General features: G+C 34.8%; 1 long non-coding RNA gene across 2 annotated transcripts in view; it reads right to left on the reverse strand.

Annotated features, from left to right (window-relative positions):
• The window catches only part of LOC139038066 (uncharacterized), a 338,509-nt gene that overhangs the window by 138,322 nt on the left and 177,983 nt on the right, over positions 1-22,204 (reverse strand). For both annotated transcript variants that reach the window (XR_011490990.1, XR_011490989.1), the window contains exon 2: positions 19,405-19,489. This is a non-coding gene — a long non-coding RNA (uncharacterized lncRNA). The remainder of the gene's footprint in view (positions 1-19,404; positions 19,490-22,204) is intronic.

Below are 22,204 nucleotides of genomic sequence, written 5' to 3' on the forward strand. Positions count from 1 at the left end.
ATAGAAATATTTTCCATACCACCTGGTTCTGGCAGAAAGTCAAAATTTGCATTTATATGAGGTAGTTTATCAAATATAACATACAGAAGTCTGTTAAGTACACATTGCATTTTGTTTGTGAGAAAATCTGTTTGTATTTAATGTAGTTTTTAAATTAACCTTAATGAAAGCTTCTGAAAATTGTTGTTCTAAGCATTTGAAATATGCAACAAGAACGGGTGGAAGACATAAACATGTTTTCCATTATATGTTATCAGATAGCCCAAAATTACTACAAAGAAGAATGTGGGACTATGTTAAATTAGAAAGATAAGCAAGCATTTAGTTAAAAGCAAAGGTCTTTAGAAGAGGAAAGCATCTAACACAGTTAACCCCAAACATCTTACAACAATCTTCAGTCAGAAGTATTTTAACAATTTTCAGCTATAATGTTACATATTATATGCAGGAACTAAGATTATTTGCACCAAAATTTAAGGTTTCATTTTCCTTAAACTAAGTTTTGCCAAATACTCAAAGACTCACCCACGGTTTTCTGAAGTGCTCAAAAAAATGTAACTGCAGCATGAACCTACCTGACGGTGTCTCTTAATTAATAGTTTATTCTCTTCTCATTCTTTTACTTTCTCCTCATTTCTTACAATATTGCCCTTTGTATCTTTTTGAATTTTAAGGTATTCCAGTGATTTCAGATAGAGGGATCCCCAACAGTGAATACAAGGTTAATATTTATTTCTAATAGGCCTTTTTATCAGTTTGTGGAAAACTCAAATGTCTTTAGGTCTTGAGACTCTTTCATCTCCTACCTTTGTTATGTAAGAGGAAATGCTCAATATTTTCAGGTGGTGAATGTTTTTCAATTAAATCTAGATATCCAGATATTATATTCAATCACACAATTTTTAAATGTTAGAAACTAACCTTAAAATATTTTATATATTATGTAAGCCAAACATATGATTGGTACCAGTTTGCAATCTGTATTATAAAATATAACAAACAATGTTAAGGATCTCCTAATTCAAGTAAAAGCTGGAAAAATGACTGTTTCTTTCAGCACATATTATATTCCTTTGTATGGAAAGCCATGGGATATTTAGAAATAAATCAGATGTCATTTAGAGGTTTGCTCTTCAATGCTTACAGCATTTGACAAAGTCTGGGTTATGGTCCTTAATCATAGAATTTGTTACACCTTTGATCACAAATACCTTTGAAGCCATTGAAGTATAGTTCTGACAGTTTTAAAAAAAACCTTACAACAAAGTTTTTTATTCAACAAATTCCATCTTTGACTAAATGATTCAGCAGTTTCAGTTTCCTAAGCTTTTTACCTCCTAATTTCAAATATACTGATTGATAATTTTTATCAATTGGAAGCCTGATCTAAAATATTTAACTTAGCAGCACTATACCCAGAGGGTTTGATGTTTCTTATATTTCTCCTCTGATATGCCATTTGTTCATAGTGGATTTTGCTCTTAGCCATTATAAGCAACAGTGACCTCTTGGGTTACCATCAAGTGGCTTTGGTTGGAACAGCAAGACCTATGTGAAGCTATGAATGTCCATGCTATTAATAAGATATGTGGGAGTAAAAAAGTCCATGCCTCACTCTTTCCTTAGTCCAAAGGTGGAAAATCTTCCTAAAATTTTACTTCTCCCTCCATCAGTTCCCTCTAACAAGTTGGAAAGAGACTGATAGACCTAAATATGAGTCATTGACCTTTTCACTCCTCAATCCTACTTTAACATGGGCCTACAAAGGATGGGCTTTGAGGTCTTTGTCACACCTGTCATGCCAGGCTCAGTCGTGCCCAACTCTTTGCAACCTAACAGACTGTAGGCCACCAGGCTTCTCTGTCCATGAGATTTTTCAGACAAGGATACTGGAGTGAGTTGCCATACCCTCCTCTAGAGGATCTTCCTGACCCAGAGATCAAACCTGTGTCTCCTGCATCTTCTACATTGCAGGCAGATTCTTTACTGCTGAGGCACCATCAAGAAAGCTACACTTACTCTGTCCCTCGCAAATCCTTTTGTATAACAAAGTCAATGTCTTTAACGGGTGGATGATTTCATACACTATTTTTACTACTAGAAAACATCTTAAGTGTGATTTAACCTGTTTGAGGGAGATGTTAAAGGATAATAGAGGTCTTTAGTAGGGCTTTAGGAGTTACATACTTTTAAGTGTAAATAAGTTTTCTTTGTAAGTCTTTCCACCCTAAATTATGTGAAAATTCAATCTCAAAATATAATGTAGAACCGCCACAACATCCCAACAAGTCTGCGAGAAATTATACCTTTGTACAAATGCAAATGTGTGGTTTTGTCTATTAAAATTGTAAGGCACATGGAACTCATATTCATGTGCTAGTATAGAACTTAAAGTATCACAAAAACTCATATAAATATCTTCAGAAACTTTGACACAGTTTTTAGAATAATCTCAAGGATAGACAATGCCTATTCTATGTCTGTAGTTATGATTTGCTTAAAAAACTAGTAATGTTTAGTAAATAAAATGAACAAACAAACGATCGTATACTGGGTTACAACATAAAAGATGAAAATCCAATTTCTCCATATTACAAACATCCATAACTGCCATTATTATAACATGCAAAGAAAACATTGTAAAATGGCAATTATACCATAAAAGGTATATAGGTTCTCAGTGTTGATGAGTAATACTTACATACCTATTTTCTAGACAGATTAGTAGCACCTTGGCTAGTAAATAATTTTACAAACTGAAATGTATTTTTAAGTCTGATAAAGTTAGATAAAACAGAGTTACTTATAAATCTTATCAGTGATTGAAGGTTTGTGGTCTATAAATCATATGTATATGAATCACCTGACAGTACTTGTTAAGAACATGAACTCTTGGGCATCATGATGGAATTTTCATTCTTGCCATCACTAGGTGGTTTTCTTGAACAGAAAGAATTAAGGACTACTGGTTTCCATATCAAGAAATCATTATGATGAGTTCATCCATCTGCAATGGATGTCAGAAATTCTTCACAGCAAGGCAGAATTTCACCATTAGCTTGTTTGTTGCATTGAGATGGTTCTCTTTGTTAACCATTATATTAGAGCCACTAGATTTTTCTCTAAAAAATTATTTAATATATTTCCATTTACAGTGAAGTACCTATTTACATCAGCTAATGAATTCTGTATTTTTTACATGTATGTATAATATTTCTTTCATATCCCATATCTTTCCAAAAGAATGTCAAGTGGCTTGATATAGTATAAATAATTATAAAACTAAATTATGGCAGTTCATTCCTTCTCTCTGAATGTTAAAGAAAAAATATGTGTCCTGTTATGCTTTACCTTCCTGTTTTTTTTTAATCCTTTTTTGTATCTAGTTTGACAGGTTCTTAAAGAATGTCTCTAACCTTCCCAACACTCTGGTTACAACAAAGGCAAAACCAGTAATTTTCCACTTCAGATATGTTCTTAAAGGGTATTTTATCTTCATACAAAAAATATTTTCTAAAATGAAGGCATTAATATTTCTATTCTTGACCTTTTCTTGTTACAAAGAGAAAGGCAAATAATCTAATAACATTATTTGCTTATACCCCTTAAGGTTCAAATAGCTAGTTATTATATAGGAACAGCTAGGTCTAATCTGCTTCAGAAGAAACATACTCTGTTAGTGTACAATAGCTAATATCAGATCACTAATAGATTTAACCTTGTAAGTTCATAGATATTTAAAAGTGTTATGGTTTGAAGGTCAACTTGTCTGTCTTACTGTAAAAGAAAGGCAAAGGAATGAATAAAAATTAGAAAGAATTAATTCTTCAAAAAGTTTTTACAAATCAAAACCCTGCAGTTTCACACTGAGAACAAAAGAAGCATATTAAACACCAAAGTTTATCAAGACAAATTAGGTCCCAGTTTCAAATTTTCTTTAATCTTTTGCATCTGAACGTTTTTTTTTGCCTCATGCTGTTTTCCCTAGTTAAATGTTAAAATGAATTCTAGCCAATACCATTGACTTCCTCCCTTAAAAATATTGAGACACATAATAAAAAATTAATTACTTCCCCTAATTTCCGTGTGATTCTTTAAAAAGATGTAAAATTCATTTAAAGTAAGTGGTGACTTTGTCTTTGAAGATCACGACAATTAACATGGATCAAAGCTTAGGTTCTGTAACGATGATAGCTTATTAGCATAATGAAATTAACTTAGAGACAAGAATCTTTAATAGGTACAACAAAAACGCTTTAATAATACTTGAAGAAAATTATGTATTTGCTAGAAGTACAACAGTTTCAGATTTTCTATCCAATTAATAAGTTGTTAATTAACTCCTTTTCCAAACAATGCACACTTTAAGTTAACATCTGCCCACTGGAATATTCTATCTATTGTGCTTCACATTTTTGGAAGGATATTGAGGTTTTGCCAATGGTACTTTGAATTTTTTATTACTAAGAAAATTCAAGTTTACCCTTCCTAACCTTAGATCTAATATTTTCATCCCTAAAATAAAAGAAGGCTTAATTTCATACCTTGAGAAGGGAATGAAGATATCAATATATGATTGCATCTTGCAGGAGGTTTACAATTTAGGTCTTCACCATTTCAAGGGGAAAAATTTTAATGGACTCACTTGAGGTACCTATAAAATTTGATTTCTTTTATCAAACCAAGAAAAAAATATAAAAAAAAATAAATAATTTTGATCTCAGTGTACATGCTTGAAATGACTTGGATTTAAGAATAACTAAAAGAATGCTTTATTTCAAGCAGCAAGTCTTAAAAATTATGATTTATTCAAGGGCTACTAAAAATATACTTTGTAATTTATGTTGCATTCATTCATTAAACCAATTTATTGTACATTATTATTTATTGAGTGTGTCAAGCACTATGAGCCTCCCAACGTTAAAAAGAAGTAGAGTATGTTGTTATAGGTGGATTTTTCCCTGTTGCTCATGTGACTATCATTAATTTTCTCCTTTTTGGCATAGCAGAAATGTGGGTACTCTCTCCAGGTCCTTTTCCTCTACTAGACATGGAAGAGAAGCAAAAAGCAAAGGAGAAAAGGAAAGATATACCCATTTGAATGCAGAGTTCGAAAGACCAGCAAGGAGAGATAAGAAAGCCTTCCTCAGTGCAAAGAAATAGAGGAAAAGAATAGAATGGGAAAGACTAGAGATCTCTTCAAGAAAATTAGAGATACTAAGGGAACATTTCATGCAAAGATGGGCACAAGGAAGGACAGAAATGGTATGGACCTAACAGAAGCAGAAGATATTAAGAGGTGGCAAGAATACACAGAAGAACTGTACAAAAAAGACCTTCACGACCCAGATAATCACGATGGTGTGATCACTCACCTAGAACCAGACATCCTGAAATGCGAAGTCAAATGGGCCTTAGGAAGCATCTCTTATGAACATAGCTAGCAGAGGCAATGGAATTCCAGTTGAGCTATTTTCAATCCTAAAAGATGATGCTGTGAAAGTGCTGCATTCAATATGTCAGCAAATTTGGAAAACTCAGCAGTGGCCACAGGACTGGAAAAGGTCAGTTTTCATTCCAATCCCAAAGAAAGGCAATGCCAAAGAATGCTCAAACTACCACACATTGCACTCATCTCACACGTGAGTAAAATAATGCTCAAAATTTTCTAAGCCAGGCTTCAACAGTACGTGAACCATGAGCTTCCAGATGTGCAAGCTGGATTTAGAAAAGGCAGAGGAACCAGAGATCAAATTGTCAACATCCACTGGATCATGAAAAAAGCAAGAGAGTTCCTGAAAACATCTATTTCTACTTTATTGACTATGCCAAAGCCTTTGACTGTGTGGATCACAACAAACTGTGGGAAATTCGGAAAGAGATGGGAATACCAGATCACCTGACCTGCCTCTTGAGAAACAAAATATTCTTAGGGCTCAGGTACAGAGTGAGACTATCAGCTGATCCAAAAAAATGGGTTTCATAGGCTTTGTTTTAATTAGCTCAAACCATGATTCAGTTTATTCTCAGGGCTAGAGTCGAAAGCATCTCAAAGTTTTGTCTCCATTGCATCATTGACCATTATAAGATTACTAGTTTCCTGGTATTTCTCTCTGTATGCCTGTTATGGGCACTTTTTCTATATTTCCTGTATCAGTGTGTATCCAATAGGAAAGATGTAGGCAGCAGGGAACCTAATAATTAACAAGGGTTCTAGAACTAATGATGTGGACTGGGAGCAGCATAAAAGCTTTGGGATCAGAGCCCAGTTGCAAATTTCTGGATCCAGAGCAAAAAATACTTAGAAAGAGTATTACCAACATATATAAACTGGAAAACACAGAATTCCAATGAGCAAGGGTTTTCTGGAGGTGAGAGTGTGGGGATTTAATAGCAAGAAATTCCTCCTTGAATTTTAATATGAAAAAAACTCATCCATCTTGAATATTTGTTTTAGATTACACTCGCTTGCATCAGGAAGGTTCAGTTCAGTTCAGTCACTCAGTTGTGTCTGACTCTTTGTGACTCTATGAACTACAGCATGCCAGGTCTACCTGTCCATTACCAATTCCCAGATTTTACCCAAACTCATGTCCACCGAGTTGGTGATGCCATCCAACCATCTCATCCCCTTATGACAGAGGCATCACCAACTAAATTCTGAAGGAGATGAGAATGCCAGACCACCTGACCTGCCTCTTGAGAAACCTGTATGCAGGTCAGGAAGCAACAGTTAGAATTGGACATGGAACAACAGACTGGTTCCAAATAGGAAAAGGAGTATGTCAAGACTGTATATTGTCACCCTGCTTATTTAACTCAAATGCAGAGTACATCATGAGAAATGTGGGCTAGAGGAAGCATAGCTGAAATCAAGATTGCCGGGAGAAATATCAATAACCTCAGATATGTAGATGATACCACCCTTATGGCAGAAAGTGAAGAACAACTAAAAAGCCTCTTGATGAAAGTGAAAGAAGAGAGTGAAAAAGTTGGGTTAAAGCTCAACATTCAGCAAACTAAGATCATGGCATCCGGTCCCATCACTTCATGGGAAATAGATGGGGAAACAGTGGAAACAGTGGCTGACTTTATTTTAGGAGGCTCTAAAATCACTGCAGATGGTGACTGTAGCCATGAAATTAAAAGATGTTTACTCCTTGGAAGGAAAGTTATGACCAACCTAGACAGCATATTAAAAAGCAGAGACATTACTTTGTCCACAAAGGTCTGTCTAGTCAAGGCTATGGTTTTTCCAGTAGTCATGTATGGATGTGAGAGTTGGAGTATAAAGAAAGCTGAGAGCTGAAGAATTGATACTTTTGAATTGTGGTGTTGGAAAAGACTCTTGAGAGTCCCTTGGAATGCAAGGAAATCCAACTAGTCCATCCTAAGGCAGATCAGTCCTGAATATTTATTGGAAGGACTGATGTTGAAGCTGAAACTCCAATACTTTGGCCACCTGATACAAAGAGCTGACTCATTTGAAAAGACCCTGATGCTGAGAAAGATTGAGGGCACGAGAAGGGGATGACAGAGGATGAGATGGTTGGATGGCATCACTGACTCAAGGGACATAGGTTTGGGTAGACTCCAGCAGTGGTGATGGACAGGGAGGCTGGTGTGCTGTGATTCATGGGGTCACAAAGAGTCAGACATGACTGAACTGAACTGTACTTGGGGGTATCTTATCACACTACTCAACTATTCTTGGGGCATTGTTTAAAACAACAAAAAAGAAAAGTACACTGGGTCCTAAATTATAGTAAAATGAAATGTTTGTAGACTGACTTCTCTTTACTTCTTGTCCTCCAGTCTCCCACCAGTAACTTTAATTGGCCGAGCTTCACTGGAAGCCCAGTGGACAGAGGAGGCTGGGAAAGGTAATATTTTGCAGAGATCAGTCACATTTTCATAGAGCAGAGGAGAAAGGCACAGAACAGATATGAGAATGACTGGCACAATTTCATAATTAATAATTTCTTATTAACCACAAATATTAGATACAGGAGAGCATTACTAAAATAGACACTTCACTGCTTTTCTTACCAACTCTGTGATATTCTAACACCCACTGCCATTTTCCTTGAAAATGGGGATATCATTCTGAAATGCCTATGAGTTCATATCAGTCCTCTCAATTTTATATCCTTCAATTCATTCTTACACTTTATAATATAAACCTTAGTTTGTTTATATTATATTACAGTATAGTTTATCACACAGACTCTTTGTGCTTTATGCCCATTTCACCTCCAGCACCTCCTTCTGGCCACCAAAATATATCCTCTTGCCCAACCTAAATCATTTAAATTTTAGAACATTTCAAGCTTTGCAGATAACTATGTCTTATATGTGGCTTCCCTGGTGGCCCAGTGGTAAAGAACCCACCTGCCAATGAAAGAAACATTTTGGGTTCAATCCCGGGGTTGGGAAGATCCTCTAGAAAAGGAAATGACAACCCATTCAAGTATTCTTCCCTGGGAAATCCCAGGGACAAAGGAGCCTAGCAGGCTATCGTCCATTGGGTCACAAAAGAGTGGGGCATGACTGGCATGATTGAGTGACTGAACAACCACAAATGTTTCATATGGTTTCTTCTGCTTGCAAGTGCCAGTAACTTCTCACCATCCATCACTACTGTAGCCTTCATTATCTTTTTTTTCCCCAGTAGATTAACTCTTATAGTTTCCAAAACTTAATTTCCATGTGTGTTCTATGACTAGGGGCCTCTTTGTGCTTTGCTTGAGCTTTAGGTATATCTCTCTTGATACATTTTCCTGTGATAATTGTTTATATTTGATATCTAGTATCCCAGGTAGGATTTCAAGTACACGAAAATTGAGGATTATACCTCCTTAATTTTGAACTAATGTCTCTCACATAGCAGGGAAACAATAAAATGTTGTTGAATTAGTGAATGAATGAATGAGTAATCTCTACTTTGACTACATTAGGTAAGAGCATATTCATTTTATACATTCTGTAGTTATAAAGACATGCAAAATAAAGAAAAATTTCATTGTGTCATCTATAATGTAAATGAAAGTTGCTCCTTAAAGATATGTTTAAACAGTAATTAAAATAGCTTGAAATGGTCTCCTCTAAATACAAATATATTTAGTCTCTTTTTCATCGAGCATTCTCTTTTAATTCAATCCTTTCCCCCCTTACATGAATGTTGCTGCTTTTTACTTTCTAAGGTTTTACACAGTTGTGTCCTGGATTTGAATTTCCCTTGATGACCCTGCTATTTTAATATTGCTTTTCTTGTTTGTTTTCAGAATAATTTATGTTTCACACTTAATTTGCATGTTTTTTTTTTTTTCTAATTTCATGAGCCTGAACAAGAATATAGCTTTCTGGTCTCATATGACAAGTCAGCAGGAAAATGTACTATACCTATTGGAAGTTGGAAAACAGTGATTTTTAAAAAAATATTTTTTTGCTTTTTTGTGCAATTCCCTCTATCCTAAAAATCTTCATTTCTTTGAAACATATATCCTGGTAATTTGGCATAAGCCTGGTGGATATTCAGTTTGGGCTTATAGAAAGTAGTTAATCATTCTTTTCCTTATGTTAAATACCTATGATAAGAACAAATCTTAAATATTAAGGGATTATTAAAAATGAATTTTTAAACTTCTGGATTATATTTTATAAAATATCTATGAGAAAGTTGAGCTTGTTTCTATACTTTACTTAAACTTTTTATTGCTGTTGTTGAAGAAAATTATAGATACACATGGAGTTGTAAGTAATAATACACAGATTCCATGTTCCCTTTACTCCGTTTTCCCCAGTGGTGTCATCTTGCAAGACCATAGGACCATATCACAATCAGGATATTAACACTGATACAGCCAGCACATTTCTGTCACTGCCCAAACAACTCATATTTCTCTCTCTAGTCTCCGTGCCTCCCTCATTCTTCAACTGTGGCAACCACTAGTCTATTTTCTGTTTGCATAATTTTGTCATTTCAAGAAGGTTATGTATATGAGATCATTCAGTATGTAACTTCTGGAGACTGGAGTTTTTCACTGTGTAACTCTCTGGAGATTCACCCAAGTTGTCCTGTGTGTCAACAGTTCATTCCTTTGTAATTTCTGAGTAGTATTCCACATACCTAAGACTGTTTAGTCATTCATCCACTGAAGACCATCTTGGTTGTTTCCAGTATTTGGTTATTATGAATAAAAATGTTTTGGGTATTTGTCTAGAGGTTACTGGTGAATATGAGCTTTAATTTCTCAGGGATAAATGCTCCACAGCGCAATTACTGGATTGTATGGTGTTTGCATGTTTAAATTCCTTATACTGAGAAACTTTTTTCTAAAGTGCCTGAATAATTTTTCATTCTTGCCAGCAACATATGAGTGATCCAATTTCTCATCTTTATGAACATTTAGTTTTACGACTTTTTTTAAATTTCAATCATTCTGGTAGACATATGGAGGTATCTTATATTTTAAATTTTCATTTCCTTAATGACCAATTATGTTGAACTTACTGAATGAACTTATTTGCCCCCTATATATCCTCTTCTGTGAAATGTATGATCAAGCCTTTTGCCTATTTTCTAATTGTATTGTTTGAGATTTTATTGTTAAACTTTCAGAGCTCTTTACATGTTCTAGATAATATAGTTTGGTAAGATATGTGATTTGTAAATATTTTCTCCAAGTCTGTAGCTTGTTTTCTCATTGTCTTAAAAGCATCTTTTCCAGAGCAAAAGTTTTTAATTTTGATGAAACACAATTAATTCAATTTTTCTTCTAAGGATCATGCTGTTAGATCCTAAATATTTTCACCTATAATTTTTTCAAAAGTTTTATAATTCTATGCTTACATTTAAGTCAATAATTTATTTTCAAATAATTTTTATTTTAGAGAATAGGTCTTGGTCAAGGTTATATTTTTGCCTACGATTGTTCAATTGCTCCAGCATATTTTGTTGAAAAGGCTATCTTTCCTCCATTAAAATGCTTTTATATTTTTTAAAAATTCAGTTAAGCATACTTGCGTGGATCTAATTATGGCTTCCTTATTGTATTCCATTGATCTATGTGTATGATCACTAATGCCACATAGTCTTGAATGCTTTAGCTATATATATATATTATATAATTTAGCTATATATAATTCTTAAAATTGGGTAGACTGATTCCTCCCCTTTTCACTCTTTTTATAAAGAATTGTGTTAACTATTATAAGTCCTTTGCCTTTTGTTGCAAATTTCACAATACTCTTCTCTGTATATACAAAATAATTTGGCATTTTAATATCAATTGCAGTAAACCTATTTATCAATTTGAATACACTTGAAATCTCTACTATGCTGAGTCTTCCAATCTATGAACACAGTTTATCTATTTATTTAGATCTGTGGTTTCTTACAGCAGTAGGTTATATTTTTCAGCATATAAGTCCTATCTATACAGTTTTAAGTTTACACCTAAGTGTTTCTCTTTTTCTGAGCAAGTGTGTCATTATATTTTTACTTTTGGTGTCCACTGGTTCATTGTCAGCATGTAGAAAGACAATTCCTTTCTGGATGTTTATATTGTATCCTGCAAACTTGCTGAATTCTCTTATTTTCTAGGAATTGTTAAGAATCTTAGGAATTTTCTATGTAGACAATTATGTTGTCTACAACATAGAGTTTTATTTCTTCCTTTTCAAACTGTGTGCCATTTATTTTATTTCCTTTGCTAACCTTGTTGCCCTGGCTAGGACTTCCAGCACTGTGTTGAAAAACAGTGAAAGCAGATATGCTTGCTTTGCTCCTGACTGCAGGGGAAAAGCATTCTAATTCTTCATCCTTAAATATTGACTGTAAGACTTTTTTATAGGAGCCTTTTATCAAATTGAAAAAATTTCCTCAATTCCTATTTTTCTTAGAGTTTTTCATGAATGGGTTTTGAATTCTGTCAAATGTCTTTTTTGTGTCAATATATGATCATATGCTTTTTCTACTTTGACCTGCTAATACAGTGGATTATATTCATAGTTTTTTTTTAATATTGAAGCAATCTCACATCACTGTATAAACCCAACTTAGTCATGGAATATGATTATTTTTATGTATTACCTAATTCTACTTGCTAACATAATATTAAAAATTTTTGTCTTTGGCCCATGAAGATATCAGACCATAGTTTTCTTTTTCATGTCTTTATCTAGTTTTGGTATTAATATTAGTGCAATACTAGCTTAATAAGATAAAGCAGCATATATTCCATATCTTCTCTTTTCTGAAAGAAATTGTATGTAATTTGTATTAATTCTTTTATAAGATTCAATGGAATTCCCCAATGAAATTATTTAGGCCTGGGAATTTCTCCTTTATGAGTTTTAAAATTATGAGCTCAATTTTCTTAATAATTATCTATTTCACATTTGGTCATTTGTGGTAATTTGTGCTTTCAAGAAATTGGTCTGTTTCATCTAAGCTGCCAAATTTATCTGAGTAGATTTGTTATAAACACTGTATTATTTTTTCTTTTGATGTCTGTAGGGTCTGTAGTGAAATCCCTTGTTCATTAATGATACTGGTAAATTTTGTCTTTTTGCTTTGTCAGTTGGTAAATTTTATTGATCTTTGCAAAAAAAAAAAAAAGTTTTACTTCATTGTTTTTCTCCTTTCTGTTTCATTTATTTCTACTCTTATTTTTATTATTTCCTTCTATCTGGTTGCTATGATTATGTTTGATCTTTCTTTCTGAATTCTTAAGTAGGACATGAAATTATTGATTTGAGACTTGACTTCTTTTCTCATGTAAGTATTTAGTGCTAGAAATTTCCCTCCCATTACTGGTTTAGCTGTGTCCTGTAAATGCTTGGCATATTATATTTTCATTTTTATTGTTTGATATGTTTTTCATTTTTGAGGCTTTCTTTTTGACCCATAAATTATTTAGAGGTCTACTGTTTAGTTTTTAGTTATTTGAGAACTTCCTGTTTTTCTTTTTTTTAATTGGAGAAAAATTGCTTTACAATGTTGTGTTGGTTTCTGCTGTATAACAACGCAAATCAGTCAGATCTATAGAAATACCACCTCCCTCTTGAGAATTTCCTGTTATTTTCTGTTTTCGACTTCTAGCTTGATTTCATTTGGTCAGAGAACAAATTTTGTATAATTTCAATTCTTTTAACATTATCAAGATTGTTTATAGGCCCAGCATATGATTTACTTTTCTGCCCTGCGCTATTCTCCTTATCCTTCTAACACTCCATAAATGATTGTTAGACTTTAGATACAGTCCTGAAGGGATTAAGTCTCGCTGATTTTTTCTCCCAGTCTATTTTCTCTTCATTTTTCAAATTGGGGAAATTTTATTGTCTACATTCTTTCCTCTATTCCCTCTTTCCTACTGTTGAACCCATTCACTTTTTAAATTTTTCAATTCTAAATTTCCATTTGCTTTTTTTTGTGTTCTATTTATATGCTGACATTTTCTTTCTCTTTACTAGGATTTTCAGATTCATTTGACCTGTGTATCAAAGATCAACTAGCCGTTTAAGCATTTTATGATGGCTGCTTTAAAATCTTTATCAAATAATTCTAACATCTCTGTCTTCTTGGAACTGGCATTTATTGGTTGCATTTTTTTCAAAGATTTGCCCGGACCTTGATAGGACTAGATTTTATTGAACTTGGACTCTGGGTTATCAAGTTATGACACTCTGGATATTATTTAAATCTTTTATTTCTGCCAACTTCCTCTCATACCCACTCCAGCAAGGGAATACGGGGCACAGTTTGAGAAAGCAGTTCCAGTTCCCCGGCTCAGCCTCCATTCACACTCATGGGGGTTTGAAATCACATGGTGTCTGAGTAGTATCAGTAGAGAACCAGAAAGTAGCCAGAACTTCCACCTTTGCCCAGGAGTACTGGGGTGCATGTCTAAAACTTTATATCACACCCATACCTAAAATGATATAAGCACATCCCAGCCTTAGGCACTTCAATGAATAGCATCTTCAAACCAGTAATAGTCATCCCTAGTAAAAAAAAAAAAAAAATATATATATATATATATCACAGACAGATGTTACAACTTTAAAATCAATATTTAAAGCCATTTAGAAATTAAAACAGCTAAAAAATTAGGGTTAGTGAATCTGAAAGTTTATCGATATTGGTAACCTTTATTGATAACGGTTATTCATAAATGCTGAAATTTCTTTTAATAATTTTGAACCCAACAGATTTTTTCCCATCAGTTTATAAGCATACATATGATTAGTGCAGCTGTCATACAGCTAGCATGAACAACATGCTAGCCTTTTAGAGCTCAACTGGTCCACAATAAGATAGATGAATTCAATTCATGTAAAACAACAATGTAATGCCAACCCCTCACTCTGACTCCAGTTCACTGCCAGTCAACCAGCAGAGTTCCCACTCCAACTGGGGCTACATAGCTTCCTCCTTGGAAACCTGAAATAAATTCCAAAAGGTCTTTATTCACAATGGACACAGTAAGCTCTGCACCCAGCCCGTGAAGTGGATGTGTCCTACCTTTGCTGCTGAGCCTAGAGAACCACAGCAAAGAAGCAGATTCCAGACCTTACTCTCCTGCTGACCATCTGCAAGCTTTTACTATCAGACGCAGCCTGGCTGGGTGTTTAAGGCCAAGATATACAGCCTACAGGCAATAGGCCATGATGTCTAGCTGTTCTGGTCCTGACCAAACAGGGGCCCACCAGCCTGTGCTTTACTGAACACACAGTGTTCTATCGATAATGCAATTCCGTGGGCCAAAATCTATAAACAGTCTGAATACATGCCACTTTTTCTTCTGACATGAAAAGCACTCATATCATATGACAGAATGCGAGCAAATATTCACAGCAAAGTAAAGTTTTTAAAGACAAATCTCATTTTCCTACTAATATTATGATAATTCATGGAGCATAAAATTCTCAAAATGTTCATGGTGATAGAATACTTAATAAGCCTTTCAAGATTTGATGAGAAAAGATAGAGCTTTTGGCCAGACCCATGCACACTAGTTAGTCAATACTGAGGGAAGCGTTGAGATTTCTAAGAGCCTTAGTCTCTAAGCACATCATTTTTTCCCAAGTGCTGTTTTCGATATAAAATCATCATTTAAGTATGCTTATCACATGACTTCCTCCTCAATTGTCAACAAGATAATTGACACTCTCTCTAAAACAGGTGGCTCTCCAACAAGCAAGAACTCTGCTCAATGTTATGTGGCAGCCAGTGTGGGAGGCGAGTTTGAGGGAAAATGGATACATGTATATGTATATGTATATGTATATGTATATGTATATGTATATGTATACGTATACGTATATGTATGACTGAGTCCCTTCACTATTTTCCTGGAAACTATCACAATATTGTTAATTGGTTATGCTGCTGCTAAGTCACTTCAGTCGTGTCCAACTCTGTGCGACCCCATAGACGGCAGGCCACCAGGCTCCCCCGTCCCTGGGATTCTCCAGGCAAGAACACTGGAGTGGGTTGCCATTTCCTTCTCCAATGCATGAAGGTGAAAAGTGAAAGTGATGTTGCTCAGTCGTGTCTGACTCGTCGCAACCCCATGGACTACAGTCTACCAGGTTCCTCCGTCCATGGGATTTTCCAGGCAAGAGTAATGGAGTAGGTTGCCATTGCCTTCTCTGTAATTGGTTATACCTCAATATAAAATGAAAAGGTAAAAAAATAAAACAGGGATTCTTGGCATTAATAGGTGTTCAACCGAGTTTTCAGGAGTGCATCTTAAACAAAAAACAGTAAAGACATTGTCTTGTATTTTTCATAAAGCTAATTTATGTTTGACTTCATACTTTTTCTACTTATTGTAAAAAATGTTTGTTGATAAATGAGAGATTTATAATAAGAGGTGTTATGTTTTCATTGCTCTTTTCATTAAGTAGAAAATTGCCAATTCAATGTAAGTACTTATTTTTATTAATTTTACTGGTCTATAAAATATAAGTCAGGGAGTCCTATTACAAAATAACTATTATCATTCCTTTTACCTTGTACACAATTCAGAAATACACTTCAAAATTAATTTTCCAAAATCAAGATTAAAATGAATGAGCTAAAGGTATAACAACTAAAAGAATGGAAATCAAATAATATCATTTGCAAGTTGTTTTCATATTTAAGAGTAGCAAAGCTGTTGTGTGAAAAGTGTCTATAAAAATATGTCTGAAACAAAGAAAGAAAACAAAGCCTCGTGAGACCCAACCTATTGGATAGCCTAAAATATCATTATGCACCAAATGGCTGGTGTTTATGGGTGATATACAAACTGATGTAATCCCTGTTAACACAACATAGCAACTGGAGTTACATCCTGGCATTCCTTCAGAGGGGTCCCCATTGACACCTATAGAAACAATCAGTTCTCACTTTGTTTTTAATTTTAGTTGTCACTAACAATGCCCCCACCTTGTGGCTTAGCATCTCATTATTAACTCACAAGCATGAAACAAGAACTTAAGGAATGTTTGGGGATTTATTTTCCAGCAGCTGAGATATTAAAGGTGAGGTCAGAGCAAACACTTGTTGGTGTGGGACAGTAATTAAGGTTTAGGGAGAAGGTACAGAACTGCACTCTTAGCTAACACTGCTCATATCTGGTGTCTCATCTCAATTAGTATGTGTATATATATATACACACATGTATATTATATATATATATATATATATATATATATAAAATATACAGGGGATCGGAAAGATCCCTGGGAGTATGAAATGGTTACCTACTCCAGTATTCTTACCTGGAAAATCCCATGGACAGATGAACCTGGCAGGCTACAGTCCCTGGGTTTGCAAGGCTCAGACACAATTTAGCAACTAAGCCATCAACACCACTTAAAAAGCCATTGGAATTGATTTGAGGAGTCTTGTTTAAGAGTGCAGATGGGGGCTCTCTTGTCAGCACTGTTGATACCTTCAAAGATGACAAGTATATTGTTCCAGAAAATGCTATTATTAATTTTGCTTTGCTTTGCTTCTGCTTCCCCTTTCTTCTGCTCCTTCTCCTTTTCCTTCTTCTTCTTCAGCTATCACCTGTCTCTGCTACAAAGCTAAGTTCAAGGGTCATGTTGACCCATGCAAAACAGAATCCTCCTTCTAAATACCATGGATAATAACAGGCTGTAAGAGAATATGGTTCACTTATAAAAAGCTGTGAACTATAAATGAAAGAAAATAGGCTTTTAAGTTGTGAGACAAGATTAGTCCTACCTTTCCTGCCATCCAGCTAGATAAATTTAGACATTCAATGCTTTTATCACCATTTCTGGACCCCAATACCAATATTCATCTTGTATTTTCTTACAAAGCATTTGTGAGAAATATAGTTCTATTATTAATATAAATTAAAATTGCATTATTATTTTAACATATGGAACTTATAATCAGATATTGTTTCCCCTTTCAAAAGTAGAAATTGTTGCCTCCTTTAATTTTGGGGTCTATAATCAATAGGCCTAATGAGATCTCTGCATTATAAAGACAAGGACAACTGAGACCTAGACCAGTGAATTTTCAAGAATCAGCACATTAGCTTCACTGGGTATGTGAATACATACCCTCTCACTCACCCTGCCCTCCCGCCAGACTGGCTGAGTCAGAATCTCTAAGAGTAGGTTCCACCCGGGAATCTGTATTTCTAACAAGCCTGACCAGTGATTCCCACAATCATTTCAGCTGAGCACTCTCTGTCTAAACTGCCTCCTGGCAGAGGATAGAGTAGAGAGTCAAAGCCAGGCTAAATCCCATAGTCCCTGAATTCTAAATCAGACTTCTCTCAACTATGCAAATATAATATTTCTTTTTTCTAAACTTCAATTTGATCTTTATGTTGGCTCTTTGGTTTTGTATTAATAAAGTGTTTAGGGAGACCATAAAGAAAAAAATGTATGTGCTTTTTACTATAGTTTTTGCATATGTTATCTGCACTATTCCTCAGATAAAAGGAACACTTTTACATTCCTGCAGGTGTAACCTTCAACCATAACTTTCTAGATTTAGTACATTCTTATACAAAGTCAGAGGTCCTAGCTGTTATATTTATATTTGACATATGATTAAATGAAGGCAAGAAAAGACACACTTTAAAGCCTTCTATAAACAAGATTCTAAACCACTGAAGTACATGGTAGCTCCTCTTAAAAGAAGGAGATGCTTATGTGGGATAATTCCATATGAACAAACTGTTCTTATCTCAGCAAGCATTTGCAATACTAAAATGATCTTCTCACTCTCTCTTTACTGAAAAGGTTTGAAATGGAACTGAGCAGGAAAATAAACAGGAGTTCTGCTCCTCTTGGAATCATTTGGTCACTAAAAGCAACAAAACTTCAGAATAATTAATTTTGGTGATCATTTGAAGTTAAACGTAAACACAAACTGTTGCTTTCTTCTGCCCTAAGACTAGTCGGATAAGACTAGATGAGCTGGAACCTGAGCCAGTCCCCTCAGTGACAGCAATCTGTCTTTCAACTTTAGTATTCAGGAGAAGTATTATTGTTTTCCATGCATGTATCACTATTGAAAAATTAAGAAGCACTGCAATCATAAAAAGGTACTAATTTCCTTCACTATTTCATAAGAGATGAGTTCCTAGGTTTTTCTCCCAACAGTCAACAGTAAGAAGTTGTGGTATAACTACTATGGAAAACAGTTTGGAAGTTCCTCAAAAAAATAAAAATGGAGTATTCATGTGAACAGCAAATCCACTCCTGGGCATACATCCATACAAAACTATAATTCAAAAATATACATGCACCATTATGTTCACAGCAACACTATTTACAATAGACAAGACATGGAAGCAACCTAAATGTCCATGGACAAATGAGTAATAGCTAAAGAAGATGTGTTATATATACATGGTGGAATACTATTCAGCAGTTAAACAAAAGAATGAAACAATGCTATTTGCAGCAATAAGGATGGACTAGAGATGATCATACTAAGAGAATTCAGAAAGAGAAAGACAAATACCATATGATAACACTTGTGTGGGGAATCTAAATTATGATACAAATGAACTTGCTTATGAAAGAGGAATACACTCACAGACATACCGAATAGACTTATTGTTACCAAGACAGAGGAGGGGGTGGGGGGTGGATGGATTGTGAGTTTGGGATTAACAGATGTCAAATATTATATACAGAATGGATAAACAACAAGGTCCTACTGTATAGCACAGGGAACTATACTCAACATCCTGTAATTAACCATAATGGAAAAGAATATAAAAAGAATATACATATATATGTATAACTGAATCAATTTGCTATATACCAGAAAGTAACACAATATTATAAATCAACTATGTTTCAATAAAAAAAATTTTAAAAAGGTGAGAAATTAAGAAACTCATAGCATTTACCTACCTCATGATGCTGACATACTAAATTTTCATTTTCCTACTTCTTGAGCTTCCTCATCATGCTTTCTTCTGTCATTGCAAGGCACGCTCTACCAGAAACAAAACAGAAAGAAAATACATCTGCTTAAGGATTCATTATGTATCAGAAATTGTGTCTAATCAAATTGAATTAAATTCCAATGCAAATAAAAACAATATTTACCAGGGGCTTGACCAAAGTATTTTAAGGAGAATTTAAAATTTACAAATATCAAAACACACACAAAGTGTTTGTATAAATACTACATCATTGTAATTCCCAGTTTCTAGAGTATGCAAATGAAACACAAAGATAATACAAAACTCCATAGTAATAAAAAATAATAAATAATACAGGAATAAGGAAATGGGGAGGGTGGCATACAGTAAGACAATAACAGGTAAACATTTTAAATCAATTTAATTATCAACTTCTTTCTCTGCACCAAATTACATCTGCATATCTGGGCCTATAAAAATGTAAGATGAACTGAAATCTGGAATAAAGGAAATCAGATGTGATCAGTTTGGAAAAAGTAAAAGAAAACTAAATTATTTAGCAGAGGTTGAGAGAAAAAAAAATCAAAATTTAATCAATAATGTGAAGAGAGAATCTGGTTAGATCAGTAGTGAATGTAATTCAGTACCAGGTCCTAAAAAAACTGTGAGGAGACCAAATTTGTTATTGCTTTTTTCCTGGCCCTTGGTGACTGGTGGCTGTCCAAGGACTTGACACTATGCTTCTCGTTGGACATTGCTGTAGTAATCAAAACACTTTGGCAGCATTCCCTGGTAGCTCAGCTTTTAAGAAAATCCACCTGCAGTGTAGGCGACCCCAGTTCAATTCCTGGGTCAGGAAGATCCCCTGGAGAAGAGATAGGCTACCCACCCAGTATTCTTAGGCTTCCCTGGAGGCTCAGATGGCAAAGATTCCACCAGCAAGGCAGCAGACCTGGGTTCGATCCCTGGGTTGAAGGTCCCCTGGAGGAGGGGGTGGCAACCTACTCTAGTATTCTTGCCTGGAGAATCGCCATGGGCGGAGGAGCCTGGTGGGCTACAGTCCATGGGGTCACAAATGTTGGACATGACTGAGCAACGAAGCACAGCACACACACAACAGAAAACCCGCTCACATAACCTGAAGAACAACAGTCATTTAGGGGGAGAAGAATTCAAAAATAAACATTCTAAAGGTAGAGTTAGTTTTAATATGGCCACTTTCAAAAGCTTACACATAATTTAACTTTTTTTTACTTTGCCTCCATCTCAGCTGTTTTACCCTGAGTTGACTTTAACATAAGCTCTTCAGTCATGATACCAAGATGGCTTCCAGAAGTGCTAGGATTTTGCTATAACCTCTCAACAACTGTAGCATAGAGACTCCTCATTTAACCCTATTGGCCAGGTTATGAATCACACATTCATTGCTTAACCAATCACTGTAGTCATGAAAGTCATTATTTTAATGAGGAAACCCATGTCAAGATTTCTTCTAGAACTGAGGGATATGAACCTCAATAGAATGATGTAAGAGTAAGAGAGAATGGGTTTTTCTTCCTTCTAAAAATCAGGGTGACTTTTACCCAAAGAGAGGGAAGGAATGAGAGATTTTTTTCCCTAAAAAATCAGTCTTACTCTTGCCCTCAGAAGAGGGGAGGAATGAGAGCTAGATCAAAACAAGTATCCAGTGAAGCCTACAGCTCTGGAGAGTGATCCATGGTCCAACCCTTCCTTACCTCCCACTTCCCAGCTCTTAACAGAAGAAGAAAGAAGAAATCTTTATATTCCATTCTTCATGTTGCTCCTAAGTGAATCAGCTTCCTCAAGTACAAATTGCACCATTGTAGATTCATTATCACACCTGGAAATTTAGGAATGATGATAGGAAGTCCTTTAGCCTTCCTTACTCCTGTCTCTGCTGAAGAACTCCCAGTGATACTGATCATCATTGCTGTTGAGTAGATGTAGTTAAAACATACTTTCTTAAGTTGATATCTGTCCCTCTATGCGTTACCCACTGGTTCTAAATTTTACTTCTAAACCCATCCAGATTATGTTCATTTTGTGTTGTACATAATAGATCTTCACATGTCTAAGGGTAGGTTTATGCAACTGCTATGTATATAACACGCTTTCCAGAAATTTGACATCCAACTATTATGTTCATTTTTTCTGCAACTATTTTACCATTTTTTTTTCCCTGAACAACATTTTGGTTGAATCTCATATTAGAAGATTTTTTTTATTGCTGCTATTTATTTTGTTCGTTTAATTTACATAATCTCTGAAAGTCAAGGAAGAACTTGACTTTCAATGTGTAGCAACAAATTATTTATTTACATCACTACTCACACCTAAAGGTTTCCTATGTTAGATAGAAATAGAAATATATTAATTTCAGCTGTGAAGCAAAAAAAAAAAAAAAATCTGTATTCCTGTATATTTTTCTCTCCTGCTTCATCTTCAGGATGTTCTACTCCAAAACAAATGAACAAGCAATTTGAGTCATATAGAGGGTGTATACTTTATCATCTCTGAGTCCACAAAAATGTATTTATTGCAGCAAATGGTTAGATTCCTGTTTGTGTGCCATGGGAACTGAATTTCTGCTCTAATGTTTTGGCACATCTTCAGTATACTTACCTCTGTAGGAGTGGTGTGTATCCACAATTATGTTATTTGAAAAGAATTTTTGTACTGGAAAATCCCATTGAGATGCAGCATTGCATTTCCAAGGGTGTTTTGGGACAAGAAAGAATGGGGCAGTAATATGCAACCACTTGGTT

The sequence above is a fragment of the Odocoileus virginianus genome, chromosome 13 (assembly GCF_023699985.2).
Source record: "Odocoileus virginianus isolate 20LAN1187 ecotype Illinois chromosome 13, Ovbor_1.2, whole genome shotgun sequence".
In the NCBI taxonomy this organism is placed as follows: Eukaryota; Metazoa; Chordata; class Mammalia; order Artiodactyla; family Cervidae; genus Odocoileus; species Odocoileus virginianus.